Source organism: Marmota flaviventris, chromosome 4 (genome assembly GCF_047511675.1).
Source record: "Marmota flaviventris isolate mMarFla1 chromosome 4, mMarFla1.hap1, whole genome shotgun sequence".
Lineage (NCBI taxonomy): Eukaryota > Metazoa > Chordata > Mammalia > Rodentia > Sciuridae > Marmota > Marmota flaviventris.
In genome coordinates this window covers 85936277-85958567 of record NC_092501.1, presented here as the reverse complement: position 1 = coordinate 85958567, position 22291 = coordinate 85936277, and positions in this window count along the sequence as shown.

Sequence of the window (22291 nt, the reverse complement as noted above, 5' to 3'; positions counted from 1 at the left end):
AATAGGCCTTTACAGGGATATTTAGGTTGATGTGACTAGGAGTTAGGCTGGGTTTACTATTAACCATAGCTGTAGATATCAGGAGTTAATATTTCCTTTGGTGTCTGTGCTTTTGTTTCCATGGTTGTCTTTGGGTTTCCCTGGGGTCTTATCATTACATAGAGACTGACTCTTGGCTTTAACCCATTCATATGGGGAAGCCCTGTTAATATGGTGGTAAGGTGTGTGAGATGGAATGCATTCTATAATCTTAATGGCTTTATTTCAGTCTTTTTGTGCCTCTCAGCTGGGATTTTCACAAGCATTTTCTATCATTTTTCCCTCCCCTTCTTAGGTGAGACGGGACCATTAGAGTGTGGAGGAGATGGATAATTGCCCTACTTCCTACATGAAACAAGGTTCTGGAAAACTCTTTCTCACAGGAAAGAAAGCCTTTGTCATGGAGAATATCCTGGGTATATTTCAAAGTAGTTAGCTTTCTCCTCCTCCTATCAAAGACACAGGTGGTTTTTCTTAGATCCCATCAAGAGAACCTACTGCCCTTCCTTCAGTTAAAATCCATGCAAATATGGAGGGCTCACCAGGACTTAAGAACTCAGGAGTTCCTCACTGTGGACCACATCCAAGTTCAGTCTCCAGCAATTTTTCAAGCTACCATCTCAATATGCAGAACAGTTCAGGCCTCCAGTGGCTTCTGCTCCAGGTAAGCTGATCTTAGCTGTGATTCTTTGAATTTGCCTCACCCTTCAGATTTCAGTCATGGTTTGCTCTGCAATCTTGATTCTCTGATGAGTCAAAGGAAAGTCATGTAGTTTTCTTTTCTTCATCTTTCTTCTTGTCTTAGGATGAGAGTGATAATTTCCAAGTACATTGGATGTGGAAACCGGAAGTCCTTTGCATTTTTTAAAAAACATAGCATATTTATAAGCACTGACACTGTGGTTAACATCTGGTTGCTAGATTAGAGTTTTGTGGTTAGGAAAATATTTTTTAAAGTAGAAGGCTGAGAGATCAATCCATAAAACTTTGCACACATGAACAAGTGTTCCATGGATAAAAATCCCTTTAGCAATTGGGAGGGTGGTGGTCATAAATCCCTTTTCTTGCAGGCAATTTTACTATTTCAACAGATGAACACACAGTTAAAAAGAAATTTATCATCTGAACAAACCATTTTCCCACTCATTGAGCTAAGATGTTGTTGTATTTTCTTATATAGACATTTATCTTCTAAGGAACAAAACTGGAACTAATGGTAGGCAAGTAAACCACTTACTTGGAGGTCAAAATGTAAGGGACAACAACCAAAAAAATATCAACATAAATGATATTTAAAACAATATTTAAAATAGAAATTATTGGAAAATATTCATGATGGAAACAATATCAAAATTTATTAAAATAATGACAGAATCAGAAACAAACCCATGCAGGGCCATATTGAAGCACAAAGCATAAGGGGTAATATTGATTGTTGACTATTTTTTTAGTGTTTTCTTAAATTTTATACCCCAGCAGGTATCTCTCTCTCATCTTAGCCCTGGAACAAAATGCCCAGTCATCAGACATTCTCATGTACATAATCTGACATTCCCATGTACATAAGCACTTTTACATGTACATAATGGAGATGGGAAAATGAGGTATGTCAGATACAGAATCACTATCATCCATACATAGCTTAAAGTTATTATCACTGGAATTCAGTATAACTAAGTGAAAAACTATTTCTAGTTCCTTTTTTCCATCAAAACATGAAGCTATTTGTGTTATGATATGCTATGTGTATTTGTCTCTTTCTGGCATACACATATACACACAAATATAAGCAATAAGCTAGGTGCAGTGGCCCATGCCTGTAATTCTAGCAGTTTGAGAGACTGAGGCAGGAGGATTGCAATTTCAAAGCCAGCCTCAGCAACTTAGTGAATTTAGTGAGACCCTACCTCTAAATATAATATTTAAAAACTGGCTGGGGATGTGGTTCAGGGGTTGAGTGCCCTGGATTCAATCCCCAGTGCGTGTGTGTGTGTGTGTGTGTGTATTCAGTAAGCAGAGATTGAACTTGACAACATTCCTATCCAAAGGAATCTCTTTGATTGACTTTTCTCTGAGGCTTCTGTTCTACACATGACTTTGAATTCCCTCTATATCTACTGTTTTCTCAAGTTTTACCTGTTTTATGCATATGTCTTCATGTTTAAAAAACTGCAAATACTTAAGATTAACAAAACGATGTTTAGATACATACAGCAAAATACTTACTATGGTCAAGAAAATTAACATATTCTTCTCTTCAAAAGCTCCCATTTCAACCCCTCTCCCTTTTTAGAGTAAAAGTCCCTGAAATCTGCTTATTTTAGCATGATCTCTGCTTACTCCCTCTCTTCAAAATTAATAAGGCTTAAATTTGTGTTCAAGTACAGTTTTTATTTATATGAGAAAAGCTTCTTTTAAGTATCATATATATATGTATATATGTAAGTATATATATTTTATATATACACTCATGTTGTATATATAATGTGAAATATTCAAATACATATCATATATTTTAAAATGTTTTATATCAGAGAGACTCTGTCTCATCTCTGGAACAATCCTTCTTTTCTTTGATCTCATTATACGTGATCAAAATCCATTTGAACGTGACCCTTGCTGCTTAATGGGTGGCAGTGGTAAGAAGTGAACAGCTGTTTCCCCATGGAGCTAGTCAGGGGGCCAGCACACATCTAAAGTACCAGGAACCCACCCAATAGCCCTGTGAAGCACAGGTGTTGAGAAACAAGACAACTACAAAGGATAGTCTCCTCTAAGTGAGCCCAGATGAGTATCAGAATGATTTAGGACTTGGTATTCTTCAGAGTTTTAATCTTCATAAAGATTTTAAGAGCAACGTAGAAAAGGGACCAGAATTAACTGAATTTTATAAGTAGATAAAGTACATTGAGTACTTCTAACCTCAGATATTAAATCATAGATAACATACTCAAAAATATATGTGAAATTTAAATTGTAATTTTTCAAATCAGATGGTTAAGGCTGAGTGTGAAACCCAGGAGAAAAAAAAAAGTCTTGCAGATTTCAGTACTCAAACCTATTGATTTCACTTTTTATGTAAAACATTCTTTTATCTCTTTCTCTCATGTTTTGTTAATGTCTTGTAAATAGTATGCTAGTTTTCTACTCAAAAGTGTATATCTTAGTCCAAATTTTTCCATTTTGAACAAAGGAAGAAGTCCTGCATACATGTTAGATGATTTAGACATATGAACAACAGAATATAAAAGAAAAATTCATCCTCCTCATGTACACAGGGCAAGGAACAAAAACATCTATCTCCAATATTAAAATTCCATATTTAATAGTTTCTTTATTCAAAAAAACTCTAAACATGGTACTTTTAGTTTTCACTGTAAAATTTCTAAAAATGACCTAAAGACAAAAATAAACTAGGAGAAGTGCAAAAAGGGGCAGGGCCTGAGGCCTAGAATAAAATGAATAAATGCAAGACAGAATCAAGTCCAGAGTGGAGGCTTTTTCACTTCATAAATTACCATCTTGATGTACATTCAATACCAGCGTGTTCAATGCACAGTAATGCAAAGAATTTTTGTGGGTGGAAAAGGCTGAAAGAAGAGATCAAGCAACAATGTCAGTAGCTCTGGATCATTTGATAATGGTCCCAGATTTCAAGCAGATACTTAAATACATTCTTCACATAACTTAGAGTACCCGGGTGTTACATCTCACAGAAATGGTAGACTAATTTTGCTGTTTTGATTTCTAAGTGGAATCCTGAAAGACCTTTCTAAGTAAAATGTTGGCAGAGAAACAATCCCATCACTAAATGTCCCTGTCATTTCGTCTTTTATGTGATTGGTTGCAGATGTTGCTTCAAAAAAATCCTTCAGTATCTTTGTCTGTCCACCTATTTTCAGCGCACACTCAGCCACGACGGGGATAAATATCAAACATGCCTCTCAGCTCTTAAGATTCAGGTTTTACATACACATTTTCTTGTCTCAACATATGGGTGCTCATTTTGTAAAAGAATCTTCCAAGTACTTTCAGATTATAAAATAAAGCAATGATGAATTAGCTGGGTAGCTTTATTAAATGTGAGTTTACACTTTGACTAATACATTTTATAGAATATGTACAATAGCTACCAAATATAAACAAGTCTGAGACAAAGCTCAAAATATAGTTGAACTAGGAAAGTCTAGATATCATTTAATCATATGTTTAATAAAAATATAAAAATAAAGGTCAGAACAACTGAATGTTTTCAAAAGTGAAGGAGCAGCTAGGACTAATAGTAAAAAATGAATCATGGGTTACCTGATAAGTTACATTTAAGCTTATTACATCAATCCCCCTCACCTACAGGGGATATATTCCAACACTCCCAGTGGATGCCTAAAACATCAGATAGTACCCAACTCCATATATACTACATTTTTCCCTACACATATGTACCAATAATGAAGCTTAATTTTAAAAATAGGCAAAGAATAACAATAAAATAGAAGAATTATAACAGTATATTGTAATAAAATTATTTAAAACTCATGAATTGTGTATTTATGGGATGTTACATCTAATATTTTGTGACCACAGTGAGTGAGCTCTGTGTGACTGAAACTATGGAAGGTAGAACTATGGCTAAAAGAGGATGAGTGCTCCTACATGGCAGTTTGTAATAATAGCGTTTTGTATTCTTATAATTTGGTAAAAATTTGTTTCATTTTCATTGTTGTGATACAATTAAGAGTTATTCAAAAAGGGAAGTTATCCAAAAAAATCAATGTACTACTACCCTCTTAACTGTAAATAATATTTGTATTGCCATAGTAATATAAATGATTGATTTAACAATAACAAAAAAGAATGATATAAATATACTGGGGAAATAAGAGAGAGTGATATTTGTGAATTTATGGCTAGAGGTAAATTGTATCAAAGAGATTAATTCTCAACCTCAGTATCAAGAAAACAATAAATATCATCTGAAATTTAAAAATCAAAAAATAGCTGTCCAAATAATTTACCTGGGAATGTGGAGGTAAATTACATTAGAAACTACTAAAAGATATGAAAGAGTAGAAGTAAAATTGAGAGAATGGCCAAAGGATTATTGTGTTTCTTGGAAAATGGTGTTTTAATTTTTTTATATTGATAGTACTTTTTGAATATATGTACATTATTGCTTTGATAACATTAAACACTTACAAAGAGTTCCTAAGAAATTAAGGCCTATTTTTAAAAAGAACACTTTTTTATATAGGAAGGGAAGACTGCTTCAATATCTCTGTAAAGGCAGTATAGAAAAGTGAGAATTTGTTTAACTAAAACTATAATTTCTTGCCAAAATATTATTAAATCAGTCTTCAATTCTGCTTTCCCAATCAATAAGACTATTTTTATTCTTATACAATCTCATATACAACCATCACATAGTGGCCAAAACTGAAGTCTCTATTTAGGTATGAATCCTGATATGTTAATTTGAAAATGTAAACTAGTCTTTCATAAAAACATACATCACTGAATTGTTTGAGTATTAACTATTCAATACAAGGTGCTCACCATGGTACCAGACACACATTCAGTTTCAACAATGCTAATTTTTTCCGGGTTCATAGTTAAAAACACAGTGTAGATATATTTGTGTGTGATTCCACTAAATTCATAAGTCACATTCAATCTTCCAACAAGGTAGATATTATTCCATCAAACTTCTGTGTTCTACTAACTCCTAGTCGTTCTTCAGGAAAGCCTGTGCCCTTGCATAAATTCAATTGCTTCCTTTCCATTTTATTCTCCATAGCATATTTGATATTTCTTTAATAGTACTTAGTAGAGCACAAAATGAATATTTTTTGCATATTTTTCAATATCCTTTTGTGTCTGATAGTAAACTTTAAACTCTTACAGACAGGACTTATTTCTATCCCAATCTTTATTATCTCTGAGCAGTGTTTGACACAACATAGATGTTAGTAAAATAAGTGGTTCCAGTGATGTTCGCATAATGATTATTATGTTTGCTTAACTTGTCAGTGGGTCACTGAGATACTTCTTTCTGAACTGTCATCTTTCTGTTGGAACTCTTCCAACTTTCCATTACTTCCACTTATCCTTTGAACTATAATAAATACTTTGAGAACAGATATTTTTCTTGTTTTGGATTATAAATATTTAATAAATGAGATGTGACCACTTCTGTCTAGATTCTCTATTCCTGTTCTGTGCAATATCCCCATAGTCACACACTCAAATGGACACTCAACATATATTTGAATATAAAAGTCAATTCAGGAATGAATGAAGGAAAGAACTAAGACCTCTAATCAAGATGTTAGGTGATATTAAGTTTAATTATACTTTAGAACTTTTTGCTGTTTTTCTTATTCATTCTCTCTAGTGATCATTTTGCATGCTCACTGCCTCACCTTTGGAGAGGAAAGTGAAATACTCATATTTCCCTTTGTTTTACCTATTGTAAATTCTTCCTAAATGCCCACATACATCCTTCCTAAGTGTGATTTGATACCTTCCTACTGAAAGCTGGTTTGCCAAAAACATTTCAAAAATTTTCTTTTGTGAGTCACTTTGTTGGAGAATTCCTCCCTGGTTATTTAATCCTGATCTACACACCTCCTCTAATCATCATTATCCTCATGATTATTGTCGGCACAAAAATACACTGAGTGCTTGTGACTATGACGTTATGGTAAGTATACTACATGCAGCATCATGTTTAATCATATACAAGTATCTATTTCCTTATTTCAAAAACCAAAATCCTTAACTGCAGAAGGCCAAATGTACAAGTTATTTATCTTTGACCCACTTTCAGTTTTATTTCCTCTGGTAGATAACATGTATAATATATCCTGCTTTACTACAATTGAGCCTTAGAACCTAGAAGCAGTTGAATCCCAGGTCAAGAAGTATGGAATTATAGGTTAGGGTGTCTCCAAAGCCTAGTGTGCTATCTTTTCTTCTGTTCATTTCCACCTCTCAGCCATAAGCTTTGTGAACTCACATACCATCCTTTATTTTTAGGTGCACAATTAACATATATCACAAGGCCCAGGAGGTAGAAGTCATTTACTGAATAGGTCAAATTTATTTCTACTCACCATTATGAATGGGATCCATCTAAAGACTTAAAAGCAACTCTTGTCCAAGTCAAGTTACATTTTCTTACTGCCTCTCTTTTCTATTTCACAGAAAGAAATTCCAGTTATTCAGACACAGCTTTTTATTTCCTCCTAATTTTTCTATCAACTCCTCTCCCGTATGTCAAAGTCATCAAACAAAAATAGCGAGACAAATCTCTTTGCAGAAGGGTTTTTTTTGGGGAATAAACAAAGAATAAGATTGCAATCCTATTAACACATGCATTCACAAATGCACAGCTGAAGGAAGTCTCTGGTATGTCCGAGGAATAAACAAAGGTTGGGAATTTTATTGAGGAAAAGTTTTTAAAAATTTCTTTTTGTAGGATAATTTGAAAGAAAGTTCATTGGCACTTTTATGCAAAAGTCAGCCAGCTCTGATTGACCATTGGTGGTGGTTACTATGTTAACTGTTCTTAAAATCACAGCAGGCTGTTTCATCAGTTGGGTTTGCAAAATTGTTCTGGGCAAGTGATTTTGTATTAGTGGCTGCTGACTGTCTTGTAGGGTTCATGTATTCAAACTGTAGTTTGGAAAAAAACAGTCTTGTGATAGTTCCTGATATCAGGAAAAATTACACATGATAGCCTTCCCTCTATGGCCTTGCCCAGCTCTATTTTGCTGGGGCTTGACACAGGTGACTAGATTTTGAAGTCAACAACTTTCCCACACACTGCAATGAATATGAAACACCTCTTACAATTGAACAGGGGCTGTTTGGAGAGGTAAGGAATATAAAAGGATTGTGAAACATTCACATGGTAGTTTCCTAGTATTCTGTGTCTCAAAAAAAAAAAAAAAAAAAAAAAGCTTTATTAAAACTTTTTATTACTACAGCCCAAATGTCAGCTGGAATCATCCTAACCCATAAGATTTATCTAAGGTTGGATCCAAGCCCTATCACATTGTCTTCAGGGTTCTTTCTAGACTTTTGGAATACCTAGTGCTTGGGTTTTTTGACTCATGTTTCTATTTCTTGATAAGAGGCTGATCTAATTAGACTTTATAGAAGATCTGGGTGAAAAGAGTCAGAGATGAATTTTATTGTAACATTCAACCACTAATGTAACTTTGTAGTCATATTTGTTCCTTTATAAAAAGTTTGTTTAACATTTCTCACAAGGTAAGTGCTAGGCTCCTATCCTGGGCTCAGCCAAGTCTACTCTCACTCCTTTCTTTCTAGGTTCATTCCCACTTCAAACACCTCTTGTGTCCCCCACCCCTGGTCATTGTCCTTGGGGCCTTGATGTCTCCACCTGCTCAGCTGTCAAACCAGGCTATGACTCATCAAGATATTCTCTAAACAGAGGAGTTTCTTTCATTTTAGTCTCCAAAATGCCTCTTTACTCCCCTGCCACACAACTGTCCAGCCCTCAGCCCAGTTGCCACCTATTTCTTCACAAGGCTGGTCTGCAGACCTCTGCTCTGCACAGAGGTGGGAACTTCTGCAACTTTTGCGTTAGGAAAACCAGAAATATCGTTTATTGTTTTCTCAAATCACAACTGAATTGCCAGTGTAATTTCTTTTCCATGTTGTTAGAAACACTGAAATCCAGTATTAGGTTGTTGTTGTTGTTTTTCCAACATGGAACAGCAACATCATTACTCTTTACTGAATTATGCATCTAGATGCTGTCAATCAATTAGCTTTTACATACAGGTGGTCATATACACATGACAAATTTACATACACAAATCTGCATATTTCTATAGGTGATATAAATGTACTTTTATATTTACATATTATAATTACTATGCTTATATACAAATGAAATGATATAGTTATCAAAATTCATTGATCACATATACATAAAATATATAAAGTACATATATCAAAGGTATTTATAAATATGTGCACATATTCACTATATATTAAATTTTATGTGCAAATATATACATATTTGCACAGTAAATATCTATTTTACTCTATTACATAGTAAGATATGTATTTAATCTGCCTCTTTCCTCCAGTTTATCTCTTGGATGGGATGCCTTAAGGGCAGAGTCTTCATCTCTTCTAATGATACATGCAAACGTTCATGATTCAATAGATACATACTATCATTACACAGTGAAAAAACCAATGTCCATTCAATTACTGTCAGTTGCCTAATGATTTTATTTTAGCTTCTGTTTCCAAAGTCATGTAAGGAAAGGGTAGAAAGCTCTGGAGTTTGTCAAAATCATACATTCAACTGAGAACTAAAACTCGGATGTGAAGTTGTACCATGTACACATGGAAACTTTGATTTGGTTTGCACATTGTAGAAAGTTGTCTTCCCATCCTTGAATAGTGAGAAAGCAGACTTGTCTTGTAATGTACTTCAAGGTCCCTTTGCCCCAGAAATTGATGACAAACACACATACATATATTTAAGGTGTTTCTTGGCTGTAGCAGACTATGTACCTGAAGAATCTGACACTATAGTTTTTCCATTTTTCATCCTTTTGAAAGTCTTAATATCATTGCTGTAAATGTGATTGTTCAAAGCCATAAATTTCTCACTTAATCCTTTTTAAATCCCTCTGACATGTGACCAGGAGTTGGAAATACATAAATGTTAAATTTTATGTTTTTTTCCGTGTTACCATAGCCTCCTATTCTATTATAAACTGTCATCTGTTACCCAATCAAAGGAAAATGGGTAATAAAAGCTTATGGTAGTCCAAGGAACATTCCTTTTTGCATGAATTTACCAACTCTAATAGGATGCAAGCTGATGGATGAAACTTGGGAGCTTTCAAAAATGATAATACACAGTGGGTAAAGAGATGTCCCAACTCCATCTCTTTACTTCTCCCTAATTTCATTATAAAAACTCTCTTATTTACAACCTCTGTTTGGGTGAACTCTTTTATTGGAAATATTTCCCTTGTCATTCATAGTATATTTTCTTCTGAATGTTTCATAATTTCAAACTCAAACTCAGTCTCCATGACTTTTTATATGAAAGGAAGATAGGGTATATTTTATTCAAAATAGCAGATTTTTTTCATAACAGAGAAGTTTGACTGATATACTGGTTTCTGCAAAACTATTTTACACTAGCTGCCTTTCACTGTGGTTAAATATTAGCTGACCAACAAATCAGGAATAGAGGAGTTCTCAATGTTTCCTTTGGGCTCTGGCAAAGTGGGAAGAATCAGACTTTGAAGCTTGGAAGTTTTCCGTGACAGTGCCAGCCCCATCTTTTATGAAAATCAGGGCAATTACTTCCTATTTTTCTTACCTTGCTTTCTCATTAGCAAAATGGCAATAATCACACCTGCTACTGGGGTTTCTTCTGATGTTTGGAGGCTCAAAAAAATGAGGTCTTCATGTATCTTTGATACTGCTAGTATCAACTAGGAATAGTACCTGTGCTTTCCAAACTAAATTAAAATCAGTATTTTCATATTTTCCAGGGATCCTTGAAGAAGCAGTTGATTCCATGATGTGGATAGAGAAATTTCAAGATGAACCAGGAGCATACTGTGGCCCTAGAAAGTAAGGTAGTGCTCAAGAGAAGATATTAAGGAGCATGTTACAAAGGTACAGAGAACAACCTGAAAGAGCTCTCAATGGCCAAAGCTGGAATTATTTGAGCAATAAAGTAAATACATTTCTGGATTACTGTCAAGAAAATAAATATCTACAAGTGCAACATACTGATAAAAGTGAATGATTGGATTAATCAATGCACGCATAAACACACACACACACACACACAGAATTTCAATTGGTAATGTAGAAGGCATTTGGGAAATACAAGTTCAAATGCAATATTGAACACCACAATATGAACTGTTGCAGGCAAGATCCACCAAAGGTCATAAACAACAATCTGAGAAAAAACTAATATAGTGTCAAAGTATCTTCCTCAAGATATTAAGTAATTAGAAATATAAAAAGGTACATTCATAATGGAAAACTCCATATATACCATCTTAACAGAGTAATCATGTCAATGTTCATGTCACTGCTAATAAAACTTCTCAGCATAATATACTCGGTAAGATGCTCTGAGAAAGGCACATCACTTCTGTTATCTTCTTGTCAAAATAAAACAAAACAACCTCATAACTTCAATTTAATAATGAAAAAAAATACAGGGAAACCCCAAATTAGAAGACATCCTAATAAATTAATTGATTTATGCCCCTTGAAAAACAAAGGAAGACTGAGGAGATGATAGAGACAAATTAATTTTGTGTGAGTTCCTGCCTTGCACTCTGGAACAGAAAGAAGATATTGGTGGAAAGATGAAGGGATATCTAATACAATTTTTGGTTTAGTTGATAATATAGAATAAATGGTAATATCTTAGTTTTTATAATTATGTTGTGGTTATGTAAGACATTAAAATTACAGAAAGCTGGATGAAGAGTGTGTGCAACATGTCTGTAAATCTAACTTTATTTTTTAAAAAATCGTAATACTCTCTGTCAGGTTCAAGTTATAATTTTATTTGGTAATGTATCCAGCAGTAACAATAAAGGTGACATATTTCTAATTATATTATTTCTCATTCTGTATAATATTGAGGCTAACTCTGTGACATTTTATATGCCTTTTTGCAAAGCTAAATACTATTGCTATTCAACTGAATTTTAATTTTTTTTTTTTTTTTTTGGTTAGATAGCTTGAACTCTAAGTGACAGGATAATTTGGAGAGAAGCAATTTCATATGAAATCATGAATCCAGAGATGATATCTAGAAATTTTCTGCAAATTTCTGTTCAAAATGTGTGATGAGAGCAAAGAGTTTCAGGATCAAACCAACCATCAAGCTTCATTAATCATTCTTCTCTTCATACTCTCTCTGTAAGTTTTTAGCTATTTGAGGAATGAAGAAGTATTGGTTTCCTTTCAGAATAACCATAGTATTAAAATTAAAGTAGGTGAGAACAACTGCTTCACTTATAATTTCCAAATAATCAAGAGACAAAGAAAATTATTGCAACGATCAGAAATATAATGTAGGGAATGAGACATGGGCATTGATTACAGGTCTATTGATTGCAACATGATGTGGAAAATATATTACATATATTTTTATCAAAATTAAACATTTGAAAAACTTTTTCTGCTAAGTTATTCCACCATCTTGTCTCAATTGAATTTTCATGTTTCAATATTATAAAATTAAAAAAAATAAACTTTGACTCTTTACCAGACTCAATCAAATATGATTTATGGTTTGTAGTGATAAAAAAAAAATTAGCCATGACACTTTCTTTGATGCTCTTTGTGGTTCTGAGTATTTGAAAATGCATGGAATTCTAATGAGAGTCAAAAAAAATACATGTGTAGTTGTGGAAATACTCACTTTAATGTTAATGATATTTATAATTACTGTTAATGCTCACAGATCTCTCATTCTAGCTTCTCAGAAGCAGTATCATTTGATTGGAGATGAATTTTGATAAACCCTGATAACCCTATTTTCTGGTCTAGACCCATAACAATAGGAAAGTTAATAATGAAATTGGAGTTTTTTGTAAGATGCCATATAAAGGAATTTATGATAATTTCAATAATATTTTTTATAAAATGTGAATTATTTGAATCTCTAGGAGATGACAAATTCCACTTTACCTCAGACTTGTCTTTATGAATAATTAAAGGAAACTTCTTGGTAAAGCTCCACTCCTCAACTCTTTCCAAACAAGAGACATGGTTCCGATGGCCTGTCCTTCTTTAATTTCAGTGATCTGTGTTCCTGCTTAAACATTAATTGCAATGATTTTGATCTTTGCAGTAAGCCAGCACAAACTCCAGCAGGTACTCATGGGCCTGGTCCCCACACATGCACATGACCCATTGTCTGCTAAGTGTCACTGTAATTGGCCACTAGACCCAGGTTCATCTGCCCTGTCTGAAGTGTCAAACTATGGTGGATTGTTGCCACTAATAGTATCAAGATTCCTATGCCAATATGTGCTAGGTACCTGGATTCTCCCTTCTGAGTCATCTGTTGAATGGGTAGAAACACTGCCAGTCACAGGTGGGGATGGTTGATACAGTAGCTGTCCTGAATGAGCCAGAGAAGGGAGACCAAGTGTGCCTTGGGACCACCATGGTGGAGAGCAGACAGCTGAATCACAGCCCTGGGGAGACAAGGGAAGCACCCGGGATGATACCTTGAGTAAACTGACGCCCCACGTTTCCACCTCCATGCTCCAATGTGCCATTGGAATTCACTTACAAAATATAGATTTAAAAATAAAATCATTAAAGTTTTAAGATGTCAGAGTCAATGGTGCGGTGACCTTCTGAGTGCAGGACCCTCTGCATCTGCACTGGTTACCCATAAAGAAGCTCTGATTCTATTTTCTGGGATGGTCTTTATTTTCACATTAGTAATAAAAAAGGTATTTGACTCTGCAGGGCTGACCCAACTTGTTGGTGTGGAGTTGAGATTCAACTCATTCTGCCTGTTGCAAAGCTGCCTCAAGCACCCAACAATGTGGTGACAATGGGGAAGGCATTTGAATACGCCAAAACATGACAACTTATAGACACACAAGGGAAGATATGAGTCCACAGGAGGATATCATTAGGAGCAAGTCATACCAAAGACTTGAAGAGGAAAGAAAAGGGGAAAAATAATACTTACATTTGGGGTTCTTAAGCACAAGTGGTAGATGGACCTGCCACAAGCAAATTGTAAAATAAGCTGGAGGGAACAGACAGTTGTCTAAGGGGATCTCAAACCTCTGGCATGAAACAAATAGATAAAAAGGAGAGGAACTGAGATTATACTAAAGGTCATGGAAAGCCCTTAGAGAACCATGATTCAAGAGGTGTTTTCTGAGGAAATAAATAAACCATGACCAAAGGCACTGGATTCAGATTGTGTGAGAGGCAGTGGAACATTCTAGAAATCTAAGTGTGATTAAAAGATTGTCAAGGACAGACAGTTTCTGGAGCCACTGCAAGAAAAGTATCAGTAATAGATAATATTTGGAATTGAAGCAGAGAGCATGTCCCATTCAGGGAAGAGTGGGTGAGGTATCTGAAGGACTTCATATTCTTTTACAAAAAAAAAAAAATCTGAATTATATTCATTCAGGTTTAGCTTCCACACTGTTTTGACCAATATTGACTTGATCAAAGTAATTTTTTTCATGATGTTGTTTCTTCTGCTTGCTAAATAAATCTGAATCGTTTCTGCAACAGGGCACTCAACTTTCTAATCAACACTCCCTTAGAGATAATGAGAGAGGAAGAGAGTGAAGATTCAGGCTGTGCTATATTACTAGGTGCAAAAATTCCTTTGTCTCCCAGAGATGGGAGCATATCATTACTTCTTGTGGGGCAGACTATTTTTGGTGTGTCTGTAAGGAAACCATTTATCCAGCAATTACTGACACCACTAAGTGGCCTAATCTGAACAGCCTAAAGATCCACAGTCTCTGTTTTTACCCCATGTCCATCCATCCAAGCATAGCAGGACAATATCTAAAAGAAAAAAAATTTAATTGTGGCTGAAACCAAAATCACTTTCTCAAGACATTTGTCTTCAAGTTCTTTTTTTCCAATCAAGTTTGGGGGTACTTGCTAACAAAGCTTTCTAGATTATTGACAATCAAGTCATAGTTTTACTTGGCTAAAATAAATCAATGTACTTCAACTACTCTTCCAAAGATACTCATTCTCAAAGGAAGCTATCTATATGCTTGGGAGTCAAGTTGACTTCACATTAGGTGCATTCTACCAAGCATACTAGATGTCCGCTGTACTGAAACTGTGTCTTTCCCAGAGTTATCCAGCATGATTGGGGCGCCCTGCCTCTTCTAGAAATGGAGGAGGTCCTGTTCACAGCCAGATATCCATAAGGAAGGGCTGGAGCTCACCAGAGTGGCCTCAAATATCTCTTATGAGACAGTCAAATTTAGGCACTGCTCCTTACAAAGTTTAATTCATCATCTACATGCAGATGATAGATAGCAGGTAAGTAGGTAGAAATGTAGACAGTAAAGCCAAAAAACATAAATAAACTAATATAAACATATGGTTTTAAAATTTTTGAATGCAGTTTTCAAAAAGTGAAATTTGAATTTGTTTCCTGGGCCTGCCACAACATAAAGGTACCACTGACTAGGTACCTTAAGTAACAGAAATTTATTTTCTCATAGTTCTGGGGTCTAGAAGTTCAAGATCAAGGTGCCATCAGGAGCAGGGTTGGTTTCTTCTGAGGCCTGTCTCCTTGTCTTGTAGATAGCTGCCTTCTTGCTGTGTCCTCACATGTTCTTTTTCTCTAAGTGTCTAGGTCCTTGTTTCTTCTTTTTATATGGACACCAGTCAGATTGGTTAGACCCACTCCAATGAACTCATTTTACCTTGCCTTGTTTTTTTGAGCATTATAATTAGAAATAGTATTTGGGTTCATTTTGACAAAACAATGTATGTAAGGAATTTGTTTTCAATTCCCATTCCCCTCCCTCCCCTTTCCTTTCCCTCCTTCCTCCCCTTGTTCCTCTCTTCACTCTTCTATCAATTTTCCTTTCACTTCTTTCTTTCTTTATTTTTATTTTATTTTGATAGGCAGGCAGGTAGGCAGAAATATAGACAAGAAAACCAAGAAACAAAATATAAACATATATGTTAGTTTCATATATAAACATATATGTTAGTTTCAAAACTTTTTAAGGCAGCTTTCAGAGGGTGAAATGGAGTTTAATATTATTTATTATTTAAATAAATAATATTAATATTTAATATTATTGTATCATATAATATATGCAGGTGAAATTCTTTTTGGTGCATTTATATATGTATATAACAAGCTATTATTTATTTCATTGCATATTCTACCCCTTTCCTTTCTTTCCTCTGTCTTTCTCATTCTCCGTCTTCTGTTCTACTGATCTATCTTATATCTCTATGATACCCAGTCTTCTTTCCTGCCACCTTCATTTTTTTCTTATTGCTCTAGTTTCCACATATGAGAGAAAACACGTGGCTCTTGATGTTCTGAGTCTGGCTCATTTCACATAACGCGATTTTCCCCATTTCCATACATTTACCAACAAATACTTTACTTCTTTAAAGTTCTTATCTCCACATGCAGTCGCATTCTGAGATATTGGGCTTAGGATTTCAACCTATGAACTTTGAGGGTCACAATTAAGCCCAGGAGAGTTAATATCTCAAATAGTAACTTGACTTTGGAACACAATTTCTGATGTAAGTTTAGGAGTCAATTTGGATTATGGTGTGCACAGCTTAGCAGTGAGTTTCAAAAATATGATCTGACTTTTTGCACCGTATCTTTTAGAGAAAAGACACTCATTTTTTTCCTTCATCCAATCTAATAACTAATGTAATACTCAGTATATACAAAACACTGGTAACTGTGCTATATTATTAAAGGGTTCCAAGATGTCTTAAGATAAAATCTTACTTTCTTTCAAGCACTGATTAATAACTAATGAGAATACATGTTATTCTATGATAAATGACAAATATAAGCAGCACTTAGGACAATGAATGGCCTATCATGGATATTCACTATATATTGAATAAATATTACATGCATGAAATCATTTTACAGAATCTATTTTTTTATTTGATGATGGTAGAATTGAAACTGATACTATATCATAGAAAATGTCTTTGTGATATTTTTCTAGTGACAACTTAACACTAAACAACAGAAGAAATTCAAATGGCCAAAAAATTTATGAAAATATGCACAACTTTGTTAGCCATCAGAAAAATAAAAGTAAAAATCACTTGTATAGCCATTCTCACTAGGATGATACATCTCATGGCTATTATCAAAGAGACAAAAAGTAACAGACGCTGGTGAAGTGTGGACAAATGGAACTTTCATACACTATTGGAAGGAATGTTAATTGGTACAGCACTCTAGAAAACAGTATGAAGTTTCCTAAAGAAAGTATAAATGAATCTGCCATAAGATCAGGTTATCCTACTTCTGGGTATAATGAAATAATATCAACATTTCAAAGAGACATCTCCATGCCCATATTTGTCACTGCATTATGCACAATATATAAAATAAAAAATCAACCTGTCCACTCATTAGTGGATGCATGAATGAAGAAAATGTAGTGTATATACCTAATGGAATATTATTGGGTCATAAAATAGAATAATATCCTATCATTCACAGCAAAATGGATAAGATTAGAGGACATTATGTTAAATGAAATAAGCCAGACACAGAAGACAAGTAGCATGTTATTTCTCACATGTTATTGTTTTTAAAAACTCAATTAGAATATACAATAGTGGATAATAGAGGATAGAAGGAGTTGGCAATGTACGTGTGTGTGTGTGTGGGGGGGGGGGGGGGCTAATGGGGAATTGGATAATGGATACTCCACAGAGGGAGGTAATAAGTTCCAGTGTTGTAAATTACAGTGGGGTGACTATAATTTAAAATAAACTATTTTATATTTTATGAATAATTAAAAGAAAGGAGCTCAAAGGCTTCTCATAGCAAATAATGATAAGGAGATAGAATCCTTAATTACTATGATTTGATTAATAAATGTTGTATATATCCATGTATCTAAATATCATAACCTACTCCATGAATATGTGCAATTTTAAAATATTAATCAAATTATTAAAAAAATTCAAGGAAATGGAAATATCAACTACCCTTGATCATTTACACACTGTATATTTATATTAAATGATTACATTGTATCCCATAAATTTGTACAAATTGAAATACTCTTTAAAATGACTAAAGACAGGACATACCTTACATTGATTGAAGGTAAAAAAAAAAATTAAAGTTAACAGCTAAGAACCACCTGTGATTAGTCATTTCAGTTCCTCATTGAAGGAAAATTTTGAGAATTCCTTGAAAAAAAATAGTTATGGGAAATTGATAAGGAAACTAAGAGGCAAAGTATTATAAGATAATATCCCATGTTTTAAAATGTGCGGGTAACCTGATTATCTGCCAATCCTTTATTAGATTAATATGTTTTCTTGGTCATAGTTTAAAGAACTTTTTCCCCTTTGAGACAAGAATTCTGTAACTTTCATGGAACATCTTTAAAAAATTTATTTTTTTCCCCTGTGGAAGTGGGTCTGAGTCAAAAAAACAATTCTGTTTTTTTTTTCCCCCTTCAAATGTTATGGAAAATACACTTTCTGGATGGGTAGCCAACGTATCACACTTTAATCCTTCTGGAACTTCATGTGTGCCAAGAAACAGCCCTTTAAACACAGCTGCTAATCCTGACCCAGACGGGTCAACTTCGAGCTGGTGTCACACACCCATTGCTACCATTTCTAAAAGCTTCAAGCTAACACTTAGGCTTGCAAAGTATTTTCGAAGATGCTTAGTATTAATAATAAAGGAGTCATAAATAATTCCTGCACAAAGCTCTTCAGTTTTCATCAGTATTTTTTACTTAATACAAAGGCATTTTCGAAGGGAGCTCTATTACTGTCAGCAGAACAATGCAAAGCTGCGGTAGGTCTGTTTGAGACAAGATTTTACAGCTATGTCATAAAACATATCTGAGTAAAAACACATGGTTTCTTGATCATTAAGATTTTTTCCAATTGAATGGGCCAAACTTCACAATACAGCAGAATTTCATTTTTGCTTTGATACCTGTAATGAATGGCCAAATAATCCCAGGCAGCCATGAATATTAACAAAAAATTATCCATTCCCTAACACTAGTGCATGTTCACTGAAGGTTACAAAAAAACCTCTTTTTCTGATTGCTTCATTTTCCTGATTTTTTTTTTTCAAAAAGAAAACATGCACATAGATTCAGGTTGAGATCTGTTCAATTGCTTACTGCAGCTTCTCTCTATGAATAGTCAGTACTTAATTCCTGTCCCAAACCACTATTTTTCCTTTTAGTTATACATAACAATAGGATTTATTTTGACATAATTATAAAAATATAGAATATGATTTATTCTAATTCAGTCCGTAGTATGTCTCAATTCCTTCTCTTCCTCCCCTCATTCTTCCTTTCTCTTTGCTCTACTGATCTTTGTACTATTTACTTGTAGTTTTTTTTTTTTTTCATTAGTGTCTTGTGGTATTGAGACAATACCCTGAACATGAATCAGATAGAAAGATAAATGCAAGAAACTTCAGGTTGGAAAAACACTAGCCAAAATTATTTCCTAAAAGTCCTTATTGTATTCCATTGCAGGGAAAGCTATTTTCCCCCATGAGGACTTTGGAAAGAATCTGGCAAACGTTCAATACACAATACGACATTATTAACTATAAGTCTCCGGGTGTACATCAACTCTCTAGACTTATGTATGCTACATAAATGCTGGTGGGAACACTTTGACCCGCATCTCCCCACTTCCTATCCCCATCGCTGGCAATCAATTTTGTCCTCCCTGGTGTTTTTTTGCATTCAACTTTTTTTTTTTCTTTTTAGATTTCTCATATAAGTGAGGTCATATACTATTTTTCTTTCTATATCAAAACATCATGTTGTATACCTTAAATTTATTTTTAAAAATTATCTAGTCAAATGTGACATACACTTACGTTTCAGATTTCAGACGAATGGCCTCAGCTTAATTTGGGATAAAGAGTGCACACGCACTTAGCAACCATGCTTTCCTCTTTAGGGTGTCCCCACTGATTTATTGTGAAAAATAGTTACTGTGACAAATGAGCCAGCACAAGCCATGCCATATTTTTGGCTCCACACACAGGAGGTTGAACTATCTGAGCTTCACACTCTGCAGTTCACTATTTCCCCTCACCCAGTACTGTACTCTGGATGCGCCAGCATGCCACTATAGAGGGACGCATGTTCTGTGTGGTTTTGATCCCTGAGCAGGGTCCTGCTAACATCCACCTCTGCCTATACTCTAGCTTCGGTTTCAGAGTTTCAGATTCCGAGAAGTAGTGGGAATAAACCATAAGATGGAATCATTCTGTAAGTCCTGTAAGCCAAGTGTTTTTTTTTTTTAATGCTCCTTGGCTTATCCCAGGTTATTAAGTTACATTCACTCCTGGTGTGCTTTTCTGGCCGTGGGTGGCCTGGGTAAGTCACCCCCAGCTCCAGCTCTGCTGCACACACTGACCTCCGACAGAGCTGTCCTCCTCTCAGCTCCTGGCTGTGGTTTAGGGAGGTGGAGAGCTCCTTCCTGGTCACAGGGAACAAACAGAACCTCTTGGGATTTCAGAACATTAAACACATTCCTACATTGGAACTCAGATTCTGTGATCTACTCACATTTCACCAAAGAAGCCAGTCAAGTAGTATGATAACTTTTGTGTACATACCTATTCACAGCAAGGAAGAGTAATTAACAAATCACTCTTTACCTTTTAAGCAAATAAGATTCTTAAATAAGGAACATGCTTAGTAATAACATAAATGAATATTAGACATGTTTTCTGATATAATTTCTTTACTACTCCTCCCAGGTTTATTGGCTTCCCAATTTTTAATGCTTTTCTGAAATTGTGAAGTTCTAAGTCAAAGAGTAAAACATTTTAAATTATAAGAATTTAAAGAAAAACCAAAGTGAGTTATTTACTAAAGCTAAGTGGGCAATAGAATAGGCTCATAAATAAATACCCTCAGAGCTTTTAACTCTTTAAAATAACTTTGACAATGGATTTTTCAATATTAATATCAGTACTGTAGTTTTACTAATTATATGTGATTCATTGAAATATACATCACTATGTGGAATTTTCATTAATCAGCCAGGTATTTAAATGCAGTAGGAAGAATCTCTAAAATGCCTAATAAAGGAAAAAAGGTTTTCACTAATTGCAACAATCACAAACTTTGGACAGGACAGTGCTGGATTTGGATTTGGATTTCCCATTATAAACGTATTTCTGGAAAGGTTTACACAATCCCAAGTTTCCATTTTCTCACCTTTGAAGGATGACTGCATAGGTTATATGAGATGATGTATTTAAAGTAACAGGAGTGTCTGACATATACTATGCCTCCAATAAGCAGTAGTGTTAAATCATCCTTGCACACTTGGGGATTAGGATGTTTTCTAAGGGCAAAAACACAGCAAGGACTTGCCTTTGTTCCTGGCATTCATTGGGTCAGAGACAAAGCTTCTTAACCCTCTTACATGGTGTTAGGGGTCTGGGGAAATTGTGCAAGAAGGGCACGGATGCTATTCACGAGCTGGTGCAGTCATTAGGAGAATAGTAAAGGTCAGAGAGAGTGAGAGTGGTGTGGAAGCTGCCAGGGTGCCAAACAGCACAGGCTGTGCAGTCCATAGGGTGCCCAGAAATGTGAGGTCAGCAGTCCCTGCTTCAGGGTCTTTGAGCCCCCTCCCACCATCTTCATCCTCTGCCAGGACATGCACACACAGAGTTTAGTATACATACATTCTAGCACAATCTAGGGAGAGTTAAGCTGTGGGTATAAAGAGAGAACACAAGTTGTCCCCTCAGTCCTCCACTCTGGGCAGGCAGCTTTGTGAAAAGGTTGAGAAAAAGGGGATGCACTTGAGAAAAGATGGGCAAAGTCTTATGGGAGTTAAAAAAAAAATAGATATATGGCAGGAAGCAGAGGAAAAAAAACAGAGGAAGTGTTTTCTAGAGAGGATCTGACCTCAGTCCCTCCCTTGGGCTGCTCCACAGTCTTTGCCACAACTGTCTTTGTCTCTGAAACTGAATTAATTACCCTCCTGCTTTTAAGTTCCACTAAGAAATCTACATTACATTGTATGCCCCACTCTCATAAGGAACTTTCTTAGTAATGAACAAACTCTTAAACTGCTGATCAGTTCACTTTTGCTTCTTCTGGTAGTTTACCAGATGTGTCTTGTGATCCCTATGGCAGAGAAAACAAATATTTCGCTGTAAATACAAAGACTGGTGAGAGATTGTCCTGTTCATATGGAAGCTGTCAGTCCAGCGTGGAAGTCAGAGTCAAAGATCAAAGGAGCATGCAAGTGGAATATGCAAGGATTATTATGAAAGTGGATGACAGGTGTCCCAGAGCCAGTCCATGGTGGTCAGGGTGCAATTTTTAAATTTTATTTTAAATAAAGAAAAAATGTGATGGGAGGAAAGCAGAGAGACAACTTACCATACTCTCCTTTATTTTTTTTTTCATTTGGTGTGAACGATTATAATATACTTGATGGACTTAAC